This window comes from Podarcis melisellensis (assembly GCF_964234715.1).
Source record: "Podarcis melisellensis genome assembly, chromosome: 5".
Taxonomy (NCBI): Eukaryota; Metazoa; Chordata; class Lepidosauria; order Squamata; family Lacertidae; genus Podarcis; species Podarcis melisellensis.
Genome location: NC_138537.1, coordinates 64,637,231 through 64,651,921, shown reverse-complemented (window position 1 = coordinate 64,651,921; position 14,691 = coordinate 64,637,231). Strand labels below are relative to the sequence as shown.

At 41.7% G+C, this 14,691-nt stretch overlaps 1 pseudogene across 1 annotated transcript; it reads left to right on the top strand.

Moving 5' to 3' along the window:
- The first annotated feature begins 209 nt into the window (after nucleotides 1-209).
- Nucleotides 210-14,315, top strand: LOC309370641 (lipase member M-like; annotated as a pseudogene). Its single transcript has 5 exons — nucleotides 210-305; nucleotides 8,051-8,195; nucleotides 11,128-11,237; nucleotides 12,413-12,548; nucleotides 14,101-14,315. The product of its transcript is annotated as a lipase member M-like (transcript).
- Nucleotides 14,316-14,691: the final 376 nt, after the last annotated feature.

Here is a 14,691-nt window from a genome sequence, read left to right as displayed (position 1 = left end):
ATACATTTTAAAGGCTCCGTGCACCCACCCACAGCCTCTGATGGACTCGTTTGAAATCTAGTTTAGTGCAAATGGTCAACAGTTGTTTCCTTTGAGTGCTTCAACAGTAAAACATAGTATTCTGGACATTTCAGTGTGCTTTGGTGAGCTTTGAAGAGTGATATTACACATTTTGAGGACCATCTGCAACAACGAAACTTCAGCTCACTATGATTGAAAAGAAAATGAGGGAGAGGGATACCGGCATCTTCAAGATGGCAAACCAACCTGTTGCAGTAAAAGATATGAGGCTGCTGGATATAAAAGTGGGACAGTTGCCAACCTGGTTAGCAATGCGACATGACACCCCAGTTGGGCTTCTTATATGTGTCTGGGGAGGTTATAACAGATTTGTCAAGAAGTACATTGATGTGAAGAAAAGATGATAACTGCCAATGTGGTCATCAGCTATGTCTGGAGCTACGACCATATAAAGCATGAGTGCTGGAGGAAGTCTCACTGAAGCCTGATGGGCCGGAAGAATACAAGCTGCCATACTGTGACTCGTAGTGGGAGTACAACTGAATACAGATTGATTCTAACTTTCTAGGCACACCAGCAATTTCTGTGACCAATAATAAAATATTTACTTTCATAGGGTTTCCATATGTCCGGAATTTCCTGGACGTAGCTGGGATTTGGCCATTGGAAATAGTGTCTGGGCAGAAATTGCTGAGATGTATGGGAAACTCTGGAGGTATGGCAACTCATTTTTTGGGGGGGGGGGAGCTCAACAACTTTCATGTCTGGATTTTCACTTTCCAAAATATGGCAACCCTACTTTTAAAAGTGGGGGGGGGGGAGACAGGAGAAAATGGAGGGGGGCTGAAAAAGACAAATACTGTATAACAAGCAAGCAAGGGCCAGCCAGTAATTGATCTGTGTCATAGGCCATCACAACAGGTCTACTTTTAACTGTTACTCTAAGTGGGGTAACAATTGAAACCCATACAGTTCTAATTCTCCCCCAAAATACAACACAGTCTCAATCCTGACAGGCATTTTTCAGGACTAAAGATCACAAAAACCAGCTTCCTTAAGTCATTCTCCTGTCTTTTATTTTTCTAAATAAACAAAAATAGCACTGACGTTTGCCTCTTATTTTGGTCCAAAGTGTTTTTAAAAATCTTACTAGAAGTTTATTCTCTTGCCCTTCGACTGATGACTCAGGTATTTGTTCAGGAATACACCTTAGGAGCCAACAAATTGTGATGACTACCTTTTCATTAAGAAGCTTAAGTATTCTATTTCTTTCATATAATTCTTTTTAAATTTTCATTTCATTTCTATACCACTTCAGAAAAAAAAAATCTCAGAGTCATTTGCAACACATTAAAACATCAAACAAAACAATCCATAATTAAACATTACTGAAGAAAATCAAACAAAAAGTATACATTCAAAGCAATGTAATCAACAGGAAAACTGAAGCATTATCTTAAAATTTCAAAACAAAACATCATATGAGGTATGAAAGATAATGGCAAAACAGATTGGAAGTCGAACGCCTTGCAACTCAAACATTTTGGCTCCCGAACGCCGCAAAAGTGAGTGTTCCAGTTTGCAAACATTATTTGTAACCCGAATGTCCAACACGGACATTCCAATTGGAAGTCGCGCCTTAGTTTCCAAACATTTTGGAAGTCGAAAGGACTTCTGGAACAGATCGTGTTCAACTTCCGAGGTACAACTGTCGTTTGTTTGGCAAAGGTTAGGTGATATCAGCAGACATTCCAATTTTCCATGTCTTATCCAAAAGTTTCAATGCTAAAAACAGCAATCAAGATTCATTGACACACTATAAAATAAAACTGTCATGAATCAAGCACAACCCTGTCACTAGAGTTGCTTGTTCTTCATAAAGAAATTGCAATAGGAATTTGTGGGGTGGGGGGTGGGGTTGTGTCAGTGAGAAATTCAAGGAGAGCTTAATTCTAGCCTTAGAAGACAATGGAGGCTTGTCAGGGCAAACTACTTCCAAGAGGGAATGTTCCAGGTCTAAGTAAGAATAATATGACTGTAGACATATCTATATAGACTTATCTATTTCTTTTAACGATGTATTCTTTGGCATTAGAATTCATATTCCCTAGAGAGAACAAAACTGGCTAGAACCTGCACCTCTTTGGGAGCCAAGGCATTTGGATACATCACATTTCAAGCTAAATTCCTTGAAACATTCAAGTCATTTCTTAAAGATAAAGAGACTTTCTCAATTCATAAAGATTATTGAACTGTAGTTTGCTTTAATCCATAGAGTGAGCTTAGATTCTCCCCACTTTTGCTTTGCATTTGAAAGCTATCAGCAACTATAATCTCCATTATATGCAAATTCAACAATAAACTACAGGCGTTATTCCAATCCTACTAATGATTCTAGCTGTTTACAATGGTTTTTAAGATAAATTATGTATTTTCCCCATTCCTTATTAAAATTTTGGTCTTCCTGATTTCTGATTCTTCTGGTCATTTTTTGACAATCTGGCATAATCCATCAATGCGGCATTTGATTGGCAGAACCACCGCCGCTTGGCCTCTTTCTCCTGTCGCCATCCCAGCTTTGCAGCGAGTTCCGGCTTTGTGGAACAAGCCAGATTTAGGACCCAGGTGGGGGTCCTGATCCAGCCCATGGGCTGTAGTTTGCCGACCCCTATTTTAAACATTTTTTTTCAATTCGTTAGATATCATTTCCCAAAATTCTTTTACTACTTTACATGTCCACCACATATGATAAAAAGTGCCTTCGATAACTGGAAATCTCAGGTGGGCAGAGTACAGTTGTGCCTATGTCCTGTTTGCAGGCTTCTGACAACCATCTGGATGGCCACTGTGAGAACAGGATGCTAGAGTAGAAGGACCAGCAGCCTGGTCCAGCAAGCTCTTTTTGTGTCCTTATATGCTAGCCAGACAATCGTGATAATTGATATATTTCCCTGAAACTCATCAGGGCATCTTAGCCAAATTATCAAAACTGAAATACAGCCTTTCTTTGACTCCAAACATAAATGGGAATGTGTTTCGGATGCCTTCCGACAACAGAATCCTTTGGGCCTTTCAGATCTTTTAGCAATGATCATATATCTCTGGATTACATGCTACGAGTCTTATGACACAGACTATTTCCCTTGTAATGTACAATAGCAGAGATAACTGTCAAGCAAAAGACATTCCTCAGGTTACAGGTAAGTGGTAGCTAAGGGGATGTTCACTGCCCATGCAGCTAATGATTACAAGGAAATGGTCGTATGTGACTGGCGTCACTTATCTATCATCTTTACCTTATGTTTCTGGTATAAAAGAGGAGCCAAGAATGTCCATCATCAAAGTATTTGAACTTTTCAGCAGAGCAAGTGACTTCTGCGAAAGGTTAATGTGACAACTTATTTTATTTGTTTTAGAGCTGCATGGAGCCCCATGTGGAGATGAATGCTTGTGTGAAGTTTCAAGATGAACAAACTGAGATGAACAAATTGAGAAATGTTATAACTTGTTTCCTCCTCCCCCCCCCCTTATTCATCTTTAAAGTAATGTGAGAAAAGTATGAGAAGGGCTTCAGAATGGCATATGCTTTGGATTCAGAATAACCTTAATAACAGCTTAGAACAGAATGTGATGTGTGTTTATGTATAGCTTGAGCATAGAAATCTATTCTAAGGTGTGTATTTATAAGTTGGATCTACAGGAAATAAGTCACTTTTTAGGTCCACTGAAATCAAAGCATGACTGAATAGCTTGGATTTCTGTACTGTGGCAAGAAGTTTACTATCAGTATTAACTTGCAATTCTGTTTTGAGAACAAGTCATCTGTGCTGCCTCCTGTGGGATGCTTTGGAGGAACACCAATTTATACATATTTTAAATGAATAAATAAATACAAACACCCATACTCAGATCTGAGTATATTACAGGGACACAAGCATAGTGACTATACCAGTAGGTGCTATTTGCATTTCCTCCAATGTGTCTTTCATTCGCAGGGCCTTTAAAAGGATTTCTGTACCCACTAGAATCATTCTTCTCAGTAGGTAAAGGTAAAGGTACCCCTGCCCGTACGGGCCAGTCTTGACAGACTCTGGGGTTGTGCGCCCATCTCACTCAAGAGGCCAGGGGCCAGCGCTGTCCAGAGACACTTCCGGGTCACGTGGCCAGCGTGACAAAGCTGCATCTGGCGAGCCAGAGCCGCACACGGAAACGCCGTTTACCTTCCCGCTGGTAAGCGGTCCCTATTTATCTACTTGCACCCGGAGGTGCTTTCGAACTGCTAGGTTGGCAGGCGCTGGGACCGAGCAGCGGGAGCGCACCCCGCCACAGGGATTCGAACCGCCGACTTTTCGATCGGCAAGTCCTAGGCACTGAGGCTTTAACCCACAGCGCCACCTGCGTCTTCTCAGTACTAACTGACTAATACAGAGCACCACTATTCATGAATCTATGCTGTTATTGTTACCTAGGAGCAGGATGTGGCCATTTATCGTTTTTATATGCCGGTCCCAAGGACTTGCACATTCAAAAGAACAAGTGAGAAAAAAGAAAGCGGTGGATCCTGAAGCATTGATGAATACTGTAAGTTGCCTAGTAATAATTGTTCACAATTAATAGGATACATCATCATTGTCACTAGCATACTTCTTCAAGTAAAAAAACACAAAAACCATCCTTTTAAAGTCCCCTTCTACATTCATTCTATCTCCTAGAACAGGGATCAGCAAACTTTTTCAGCAGGGGGCCGGTGTCGAGATCTCTGCTCGGCCAAGCTGATAAAGCTCATTTTCCTCCAGAATCACCCCTGACGATAATTAACGACCTGAGCCTTTGATGAGGCCTCAGGCACATTCCCATCAAAGCAGCATGCGGAAGTGATGAGATTTATGGCTACATGGCTAAAGAGTTTTATTTCTCGCTACGCAGACAGCAAAGAAAAATACATCCTTTCTCTATGAAAGTAGAGAGCAGCTGAACAACAAAGGAACAAAGGAACAGGAAACCACTAACGTCACATCCGTCTCCCGTCTCCTGTGAGACTTCCAGCAGCCTGGACTGTCTCTGGAATGTAAACAGAACCTTGTGACCCTAAGCAGCTGCTCAGTGGCAAAACAGAAACTACATCCGGTCCACTGTCCCTCAGACCTTGTGGGGGGCCAGACTATACTTTGAAGGTGGGGGAATGAACAATTTTTGCCTGCCTGCAAAGAGGCCTGAAGATGAATTAGGTCAAAATTAAAGCTTTCCTTTAATCGCTGCTATAAAAATGAATGTATTGCCAAAAATGTTGTTTTTGTTTCAAACTTTGCAGATTGTGGACAAGATGGATTGTTTCAAGAGGTGGCAGAGATATATCTCTAAATTTGTCTGGCAGGGCAAAAAGCCCAGAATAAAATTTAAAATACTGACCGATGCTAAAGAAAGAGGGGGGTTTGCCCTGCCGGACATGAAGTTATACTATGAATCAGCAGCATTCTGCTGGTTGAAAGACTGGCTACTTCTTGAGAACACTGACATTTTGGATTTGGAAGGGTTCAACAATGCTTTTGGGTGGCATGCATATCTGTGGTACGACAAGGTTAAAGCTCATAGAGCATTCAAAAGCCATATTGTCAGGAAAGCAGTGTTTAATGTCTGGACAAGATATAAAGATTTATTGGAAAGCAAGACTCCAAGGTGGCTATCACCTATGGAAGCTAAGGCTCTGAAAAGACCCAATATGGAGGCCAAGTGGCCAAAATATTGGGAGATAGTAGAACAAAATGGAGACACATTGAGATTGCAGAGTTTTGAGAAACTAAAAGATAAAGTGCAAGATTGGTTACACTATTATCAAATTAGAGAGGCCTTTAATTTGGATAAAAAAATAGGCTTCCAGGTCGAAAAATCGAAACTAGAAACAGAATTGTTAGAACCTAAAACTAAGATACTTTCAAGAATGTATAACTTGCTGTTAAAGTGGAATACTCAGGATGAAACGGTTAAATCAGCTATGATTAAGTGGGCGCAAGATATTGGTCATAACATCATATTTGCTGACTGGGAACAGTTATGGACCACTGGTGTAAAATTTACGGCATGTAATGCCTTAAAAGAAAATATTATGAAAATGATGTATAGGTGGTACATGACCCCAGTCAAGCTTGCAAAAGTATACCATTTGCCTGATAACAAATGTTGGAAATGTAAAGAAACTGAAGGAACATTCTTTCACCTTTGGTGGACGTGCCCAAGGGTCAAGGCTTTCTGGGAAATGATCTATAATGAACTGAAAAAGGTATTTAAATATACCTTTCCTAAGAAACCAGAGGCCTTTCTTTTGGGCATTGTCGGCCAATTGGTGTTAAAGAAGGACAGAACATTTTTTATGTATGCAACAACAGCAGCAAGAATACTCATTGCAAAGTATTGGAAGGCACAAGATTTGCCCACCCTGGAAGAAGACTATATGGAATTGGCAGAAATGACTGGCAGAATCCGAGACCTGGGAGAAGAGTCGGTGGAAGAGGACTGGAATAAGTTCAAAGATTACCTCCAAAAACATTGTAAAATGTTTGAATGTTAAAATGATGTTGGATTTAAAGATAATATGGCATTAGTTATATAGCTAAAAGGAATATGCAAAAATGTTTTAAAAGAGAAGGGTGAAAAGACCAGAGTAATATTATGTCAAATCAAAACGAAACAAGGGTAAAGAACATGTAAAAATGGATTTAAAAAGAAAGGAAAAATCGGAGACATAATAGGTTGAAATGTATAATGTTGAAGAAGATTTGAAAAAGGGTAAGGAGCTGCTGAATTTGATTGTGTAAAGGGGAATACAGAAAAGGGAGATGTGAGGAAGTCAGGAAAGAGGATTTTAAAGACAATAAGTAAAAAACTAAGTTTTCTTTTTTTCTTATGTTTTTTCTTGCCTTTTTTATGTTTTTTATTGTATCTTTTTGCATTGTTTGATTGTGTTGTTATTTATTGTCTTTTTTTCTTTTTTCTTTTTGTTATATTGTGATGTTTTGTCCTATTAAATGAAATTTTAATAAATATCTTTTTAATAAAAAAAACAAAAAAAAACAAAGAGGCCTGAAGATGCTTCGCTTTACCTGTCCCAGTTGTCTTCCCAATAGCCACAGTTGGGCTTCTCCAGCCAGCCAGGCACTGTGGTGGGGTAGGAGGCTGCGTTGGCCAGTGAAGACAGAAGCAGCAGCCCCGGCAGAGGAGCCATGGATGGAGGTAGGGGAACTGGGGCATTGCTGGAGTTTTTACCCACCACCTGCTGCTGGTGCTGCTTCCCGAGAGGCACTGCGGAGAAGACAGAGCCGCCCGCCAACCCGCAAGCAGTGGCCGTGGCCACCGCAACAACCTGCCTGAATGCTATGGGAGGAATGAAGGAGGGAGGGAGGCAGGCAGGCAGGCAGATGGCAGTGAAGAAAGCACACGAGAAAGCGGCTTGGAAAAGGGGTGCCAAGAAGGAAGGAAGGAAGGGCAGACTAAGGCAGGGGGGGGAGGAGCAGGAGAAAAATGCAGCAACAGCCAGTGTCACACGCCCCCTTCACAGCACCATCTTGCTGAAGTGGGCAGGCAGGCGAGCCGACTCCCACCATCGATGGGAGAGGGAAAGAACACATGCGCTGGCGATCCATGCGGAGATTCCCGGACCATCTGCGGGCCGGATCTAGAAGGTAATTAGGCCTGATTCAGCCCACGGGCCTTAGTTTGACGACCCATATCCTAGGACATCCAAACTAACTACCAACTATCCATCTCATGAGCAAGTTGAAAACCTGGCCAGAGTGTACAAGGATCTGCCTTTAAAAATCAAAGGATATTAAATAAATTCCTGACAGATGTACCCTGCTTTCCCCTGTCTTCTTTAACTCATGCTTCTCCCCATCCTTGGCTCTAGTCTAGTTTATTTATCTACCCAGTCCAACTTGAAAAGGAAGATATCACTTCAGAAATCCAGATAAGATGCTTTACAATATAAATCCTTCAAGGAGGGGCTAAAATCCCACTCACATCTTCTCCCTTGAAGAATGAACTTATCATCCACAAAGGCTACAGAAGGTGACAGAAGATGGCTACATTCTGAGCATAAACAGAATACCATCTGGCATTGAGAGTCAGTGGAATTCAGGTATGATTAATTTGAATGCTGTGGAATATGGGAAACGTCAGTTGTAATGTAAAAAGTGAATGCAATGCACCTTCTTCAGCCACATTGCAAGTCTGCAGTCACAACTGAATTGATAAACAAGCATGCCAGCAAATCTAATGCTGGTTGAAACCAAACACCTTTGGCACTTTCTAGGGCAATGCCAACACATGACACTCTTGGGAAATTACTAGGCAAGGCCTTCCAATGCTTACACCTGACCTGATCAATATTGATCTGATCCACCCTTAAAATTTCCCACAGTAATCTAAATATATTGTTACCGCCAAGGATGCAAATCTCTATAGCAAGCTTCCTACTAAATTCCTGACTCCCTCCTTAATCTTGATGAGAAGCAAGAGTTATACTAGCAACTTTGATATAAGTGGGTGCTTGATGCGAGCAAGGTTTGATCAGGTTGGAAACACCAGCCTATTTAAAATTGATTCTTCCTCTATTCTGCTGCAAGGCATTCCAGGAAATGTAAATAGGCACCCACTGCTGCTCACCCCATCAATCTAGCAGGGTGTGTAACAAAGGACACTCCATGTTCTTTCCACCCACTCCCTTCTCTCTCTTATTTCCGCCTTCTCACCTCCTCTCTCAATCACTAATAAAATCTAGCGTGACATTTGCTTGAGACATCCAGCTGCGTGGTGCAATGTTAAGCTTTCCCAAGGAGAAAACAGAGAAGGGAGTTGATGGGAAAGTGCAAGACTTGATGGCCTTCAACCAGGATTTTATTGGTTGGCATCCTTATCTGTCAGCTGAATTGTGAAGATGAGCTCCAGGTGTTCTGAACATGCCGTGAACTGCCAAATTGGGGCATATTTAAATACCCAGATGAAGTTCACCATGGTGGGTTGCATAACAGAGATGAAATGAAACCCTAAATGCAATTCTAACTTCACCGTGTTCTTGAGAGTGCTGGAATAATCACTTTTCTCTGAAGGGAGGTTAGCTGGCCAGTTCAATACATGATCCTGGGTGGGAGGACTTGTCACATAAATCCAAAATGCACTGCACTTTCAAACTGCAAAACATTTTATATCAATAAGTACTCTTTCCATATGCAAAATCAAAAGGCACACTCCTGTCAAATTGAAGTGTTTCAGGCTGCATCCTAATCTCACTTATCTGGGAGTAAATCATGCTGAACTGAGTGGGACTTTCTTCTGAGGAGACATGGTTCGAATCGCACCATAAAACTTCATTTCTTTAAGTGCAAGAGTCTGGATAGCCCAGAATTTTTAGTTTTACTTCAGTTCCGAATGAAATACTGATTTGCTGCCTGCTTCAAAATGAAGAATGTATTTCAGGCGGAGACCCACAAAAAATCACAGGCGGGAGAAGCCTGTGAGCGTGGGATTCGGCGGGCACCTTTTGCACCTCCCCTACTCTCGGGGAAACCCGGTTTCGGGGGTCCGGAGCGGCGCGGGGTGAGCGGCGCGGTCTGCTTCTTCCACGGAGCAAAGCCGCATAGCTGTTGCCGGAGAGTGCTGACTTTTTCCTGTGGAAAATTTGACTTTAAAGCAACTACCCGTGAGTAGAGCTGAAGCAGGAGAATTGGATTTTTAAACGTTTAATTTGGTATCATAACGGGGAGGTTCAATACAGGAAGTCCACCTTCCCCTTTTGTAAATAGACTGAAGCAATGAGGCTGCAAGCTGAAGTTTTGGAAAGCCTATTGTAAAAGACTAAATTTCCATCGGTAAAGAACATTAAACCCCCCTTGGAGGCAGGAGGAGAGGGGGGGGAGTTGTGGACTGAGTATGCCTGCTGGAGAGAGCGAAGAGAGCTAAAATACCATCGCTCTGACCCTGGAAACGGGCTGCTAGCAGGACTGACGTTTTTTGGAATGTTCATTGACAGCGATTAGAACGTTCATTGACAGCTAGCTAATAAGAGAAATACATTGTTTCTACTGTCTCCGTCTGCTCTTAAAAAGGAGTAAAAGTAACTGAAAATTGAAACTAACTTCATTGTTTGAGCTGTGTTTAAAAGAGGATATTACTGACTAATATAAATAGAAACTGTTTCCCCCTAGAGGAAGTCTTTGAAACTGTTACAAGAGTTGGGCTAGGGGAATTTCCAGCTGCAAGATAAAAAGCTGTGAGCCTCTGGGACTGACCTTGAATCTTTTAAGTGTTATGACAAATGGAAAGGAAAAAATGGACCAGTCAATTCCTGAAAAAACATTAAGGTCTGGGAGGACTTGGCAGCAATCTAGGAGAGCCTCAACATCAGGCCCCCCTGCTTCTTCTGCTGTTGCTTCTGTATCAGTACACTCAAAACCAAGAGGAATGTCGACAGAAGAGGCCTTAGCGGTTGCATTAAGTAAGATAAATGATTCACTGGAACAGCTTAACAAGAAAGCAGATGTGACAAATGCGAAAGTGGAAGCCGCAACTACTAAATTTGATTTAAATACAGAAAGTATAAATAATCTGGGACAAAAGGTGAATACCAATACAGAAACCATCCAGAAATTGATACAGGAATCTACTTTGCTACGGCAGAATGCGGAGGAAGCCAGGGAAAAAGCTGTTGCTGCGGAATGTAAAGTAACACAACTGGAGAGAGAGAGAGTCCCAGCCCTACAGAGGCAACTTGATGACCATAAGTTAACGCTTGCTATGATTGAACTCAAAGAAAAAGAGTGCAAACTCTTGGGGGGCATGAACCAGGAATGCCCCACCCCCAGTAGAGATCCCCACACCCTGCCTGGCTCTGGCAGTGTGGGCTTGGTGAGAGCAGACAGTGAACAGCACCCTCCGCACCCTGCCCTGTGGCAGCAATGGTTGAGCAAGCATGCTACATCTATGCCTGACATGTGCATATGCGCACACACATGCCCTGGGTGGCAATGAACAGCTCCACGCCCGATATTCAGTTTTGTATGTTGCCACTTTGTATGTTGTGATCATTCTGTGCGCTTGACTTTTCCCCCATTCTAGTTTTGATGAGATGGCCAAATATGATCTTCTAGCTGTGCTCAACTTCATTCTGAATAAAACTGGACAACAGCAGTTGTATTATGTTGGCTATTCACAGGGTGCTGCAGCTGGTATGTTACTTGGGTTAAGGACTCATATATAACAAAGCCATTTTTGTGACCCATATCAATATGCACTTTGCAGGGCTTTGAATAAGTTTTACATGTAAAAAAAATAAATGACCTGTGTGTTGAACTAATAAACACAGATTAGTGTGCTGGACAACCCTCTCCCCCCCCCCCAAAAAAAAAGAGAGAGTAAGTTTTGAGGATTATGTTGGACAGTCAGCAAAGGCGCTTTGGATATTTGAGTGGGGGTAATAAAAAAGGCTATTAATTTGAAAAACCTTAAGCTAATAGTGGGAGCAAAGAGGACTTTTATAAGATATGTTTTTTTTGGTGTTGTTTTTTTTAGAAATAAAAAGTTTCCAGAATGATAAGATTCTATGCAGTGCTCACTTATTCATGAAACTATTGGAGAGCCAAATCTGGTGTCGGCAAGATGCAGAATGAGAAAAGAAAGCTGATAGTGAGTATCAAGGAGGAAGATGGCATTTCAGAGAAAGTGTGTTGTGTTGCAAATGTGCCTACCAGCAAGCTGAACTAGTTATAAGGAATGTGGCCAATATTTAGGCTGCAATCTTATACATTCTTACCTAAGAGCAGGTCATGCTGAACTCAAAAGACCAACAGCAGGAAAAAAATCATTGGAAGCTGAATCTGCTGCCTTTGTGGCTTCTGCCACCTGAGGCAGCAGGTCATCTTACCACCTGAGGCAGCACCTCATCTTACCTCATGGCTTGGCCAAACCTGACCAGACTGCCTCACTTTTGCCAGTCTGGGTTCACTCAAGGTGAACCCCATCTCAACTGTGGACATCTGCAGCTGCCTCACTTTTGCCAGTCTGGGTTCACTCAAGGTGAACCCCATCTCAACTGTGGACATCTGCAGCTGACTCCACCCAATCCAGCCAAATCCCAGGTCAATCTGAATCGGTTCAGGCATAGGCAAACTCGGCCCTCCAGATGTTTTGGGACTACAACTCCCATCATCCCTGACCACTGGTCCTGTTAGCTAAGGATGATGGGAGTTGTAGTCCCAAAACATCTGGAGGGCCGAGTTTGTCTATGCCTGGTTCAGGATTTAGGATTCACCCTAGTTTATAGGCAGATGAGACTTCTGTTCTATACCACTGACTTTCTTTAACCTCTATTTGTCATTGACTTTGTTTCTTCGATTTCTCTCAGCCTTTGTAGCATTTTTGACAATGCCAGAGTTGGCTGAAAAGATCAAAAGGTTTTTGCCTTAGCTCCTGTGACTAGAATTAAGTATTCCAAAAGCCCTGCAATAAAATTGCTTCGCCTTCCAGAAAGACTCCTCACGGTATGTCTTGTCTCTTCTTTCCAGTACCTGCTCATCCCCTGGATCATAAATAAAGCTTGCTAATCTCTGTGAGCTGTACAGAGTACAGATGTAGACACCTGACTGGCTGTGACACAGGGCACTTAAAGGTTACTCTATGTAAAGGACTGTGATCTGCTTCATCAGTATGGCTACAGAACTTGGAGAAGACATTAATAAGCCAAAAGTCAAATATTTCAACAGACCATTCTTGGTGTATTTTACAGGGTATACTTGACAAAAGGCAATTTCTTGCCTGGAATGGGTGGTTAGTACCTTCTGTAGCTGGAGACTCTTTAATAGTGTTTGTGGAAATGTCTTCTTCTTTTTCAGTGGATATAGTACAGAAAATATAAATATGGCAAGTGCCATCCAAAAAGTTGATAATAAGATTTAAGACTAGTTTTGGCATGTCTTTTTATTATTCTTTCTCATATGAAAAGGAAAAAAATAGCCATTTTTATATACATTTTTCATGTATATGAAGAAGTTTAAGAAATTAAGAAAGATCATGTGCATGGGTAAAACTCAGTCATTCCACTTGCTTCCTTGTTCACCTGCAAAACTGTTTTTTTGTAAATTCTAATAGATTATAACCAAATATGTGCCTTCAAGACTCATCTACAGCCCAGAACTAATGTTTTTCACTATTCCAGGATGTTTCAACACAGTTTGTGGCTGAAAGGTATATGCAATTAAATATATTCTGAGACAAATGCAATTAGAAATATGTATTTTTGAGAGGAAAGCTCAGATTTAAATGCATATTATGGTGAGGGTTTTGGGAAAAGGGACAGATTAATGCAGAAACAGGAAGGAGGGGATCTACAGTATGCCTGAAAATGCAGGAAAGTCTCTGAAAGTTCAACTACTGTTTCATTCAGTTCTTCATCAGCCAATTAGTTCAACAAACACTCGTAAGTAGAATGATGTGTAATTTCTTCATTCATTAACCAATCTTTTTTTGAATTGATATAATATACACGAGAATGAAAAATGCTCTGGAATAGTGCTCATGAGATTATGCAGTCACTGCTAATTGACTGATGAAGAACTGAATAAAACAGTAGTTGCTATCCGGAAACACTGTTCAGCAGAGTGGACATCAGAATTGAACATTTGCCGATTATACAAATCTTTACAAGTTTGATCTCCGCCGGGTAAGGTCTGGCACCGTGACTTATTCAAAGACTTTCAGAGACTTCAGTTTGATCGTTTTGATGTTTTGCATTATTCCATAAAGTTTTCTGTACTGTAATTGTTTCTGGCCATCGTGTTGCTTTCGATATTGCTGAGTCATATTTTGCAACACTGGGGTTTGTTTGTTTGTCCATTAAAAGTATGCAGGAAAGAACTTCTAAATGTGTTTTCTGAACTACTTCACCAATTTTGGCAACAACAAAATTTTGACACACAACAGAACTATGAAAAGCATAGTTCTTTTAGGGTCTCTTGTTAGACAGGACACCACTTTCTGTCACTGAAATGGGATGACAGAGGGGAGCCAGTTCATTCACCTTCCTCCACCTTCTAGTTTACCCCTCCTTTATATAAAGTGGAAGATATGTCTGTGCCAACTGCAGTTTGGTCTGGAGGAAAAAACCTGCTCTCAGACCTGACAGCCAAACCAAGAACCTTGTTTCTCCCCAATTCATTCCCGGGTGGTCCCATCTGGATTTCGTCTGGGGCTTGGATCCACGTCAATGGATGTATAATGAAATCTTTAATCTGATGAAGCAACATGCTTAACCCAGAGCCCAAATGTGTCAGCATTGACTCAATTTATTTTTGACTCATCGCAAACAAATCTGCTACCAGGTGTCCTCAATTCCTCCGCAGAATTAATTATTATTGAATAATGAGCATGAATCTAAAGCCACATCCTTTACAGAATAACTCCCTCAGCATTCTGAAAAGGCCGCACTGATTTGCGTCACTTCTGTGAAGGTTCTTGTCGAGCCTGACAGATCTCAAGCCTGCTAGTGAGGGGTGGGGGTGGGGGTGGGGGTGGGGGTGGGGGTGGGGGTGGGGATGGGGCAGGGAGAACAGGTCAGTTCTAGGAAGTACAGAAAGGGATCTCCGAAGCCTCTCGACTGCTGAATGTGCTGTAGAGGGAAAAGAGGAG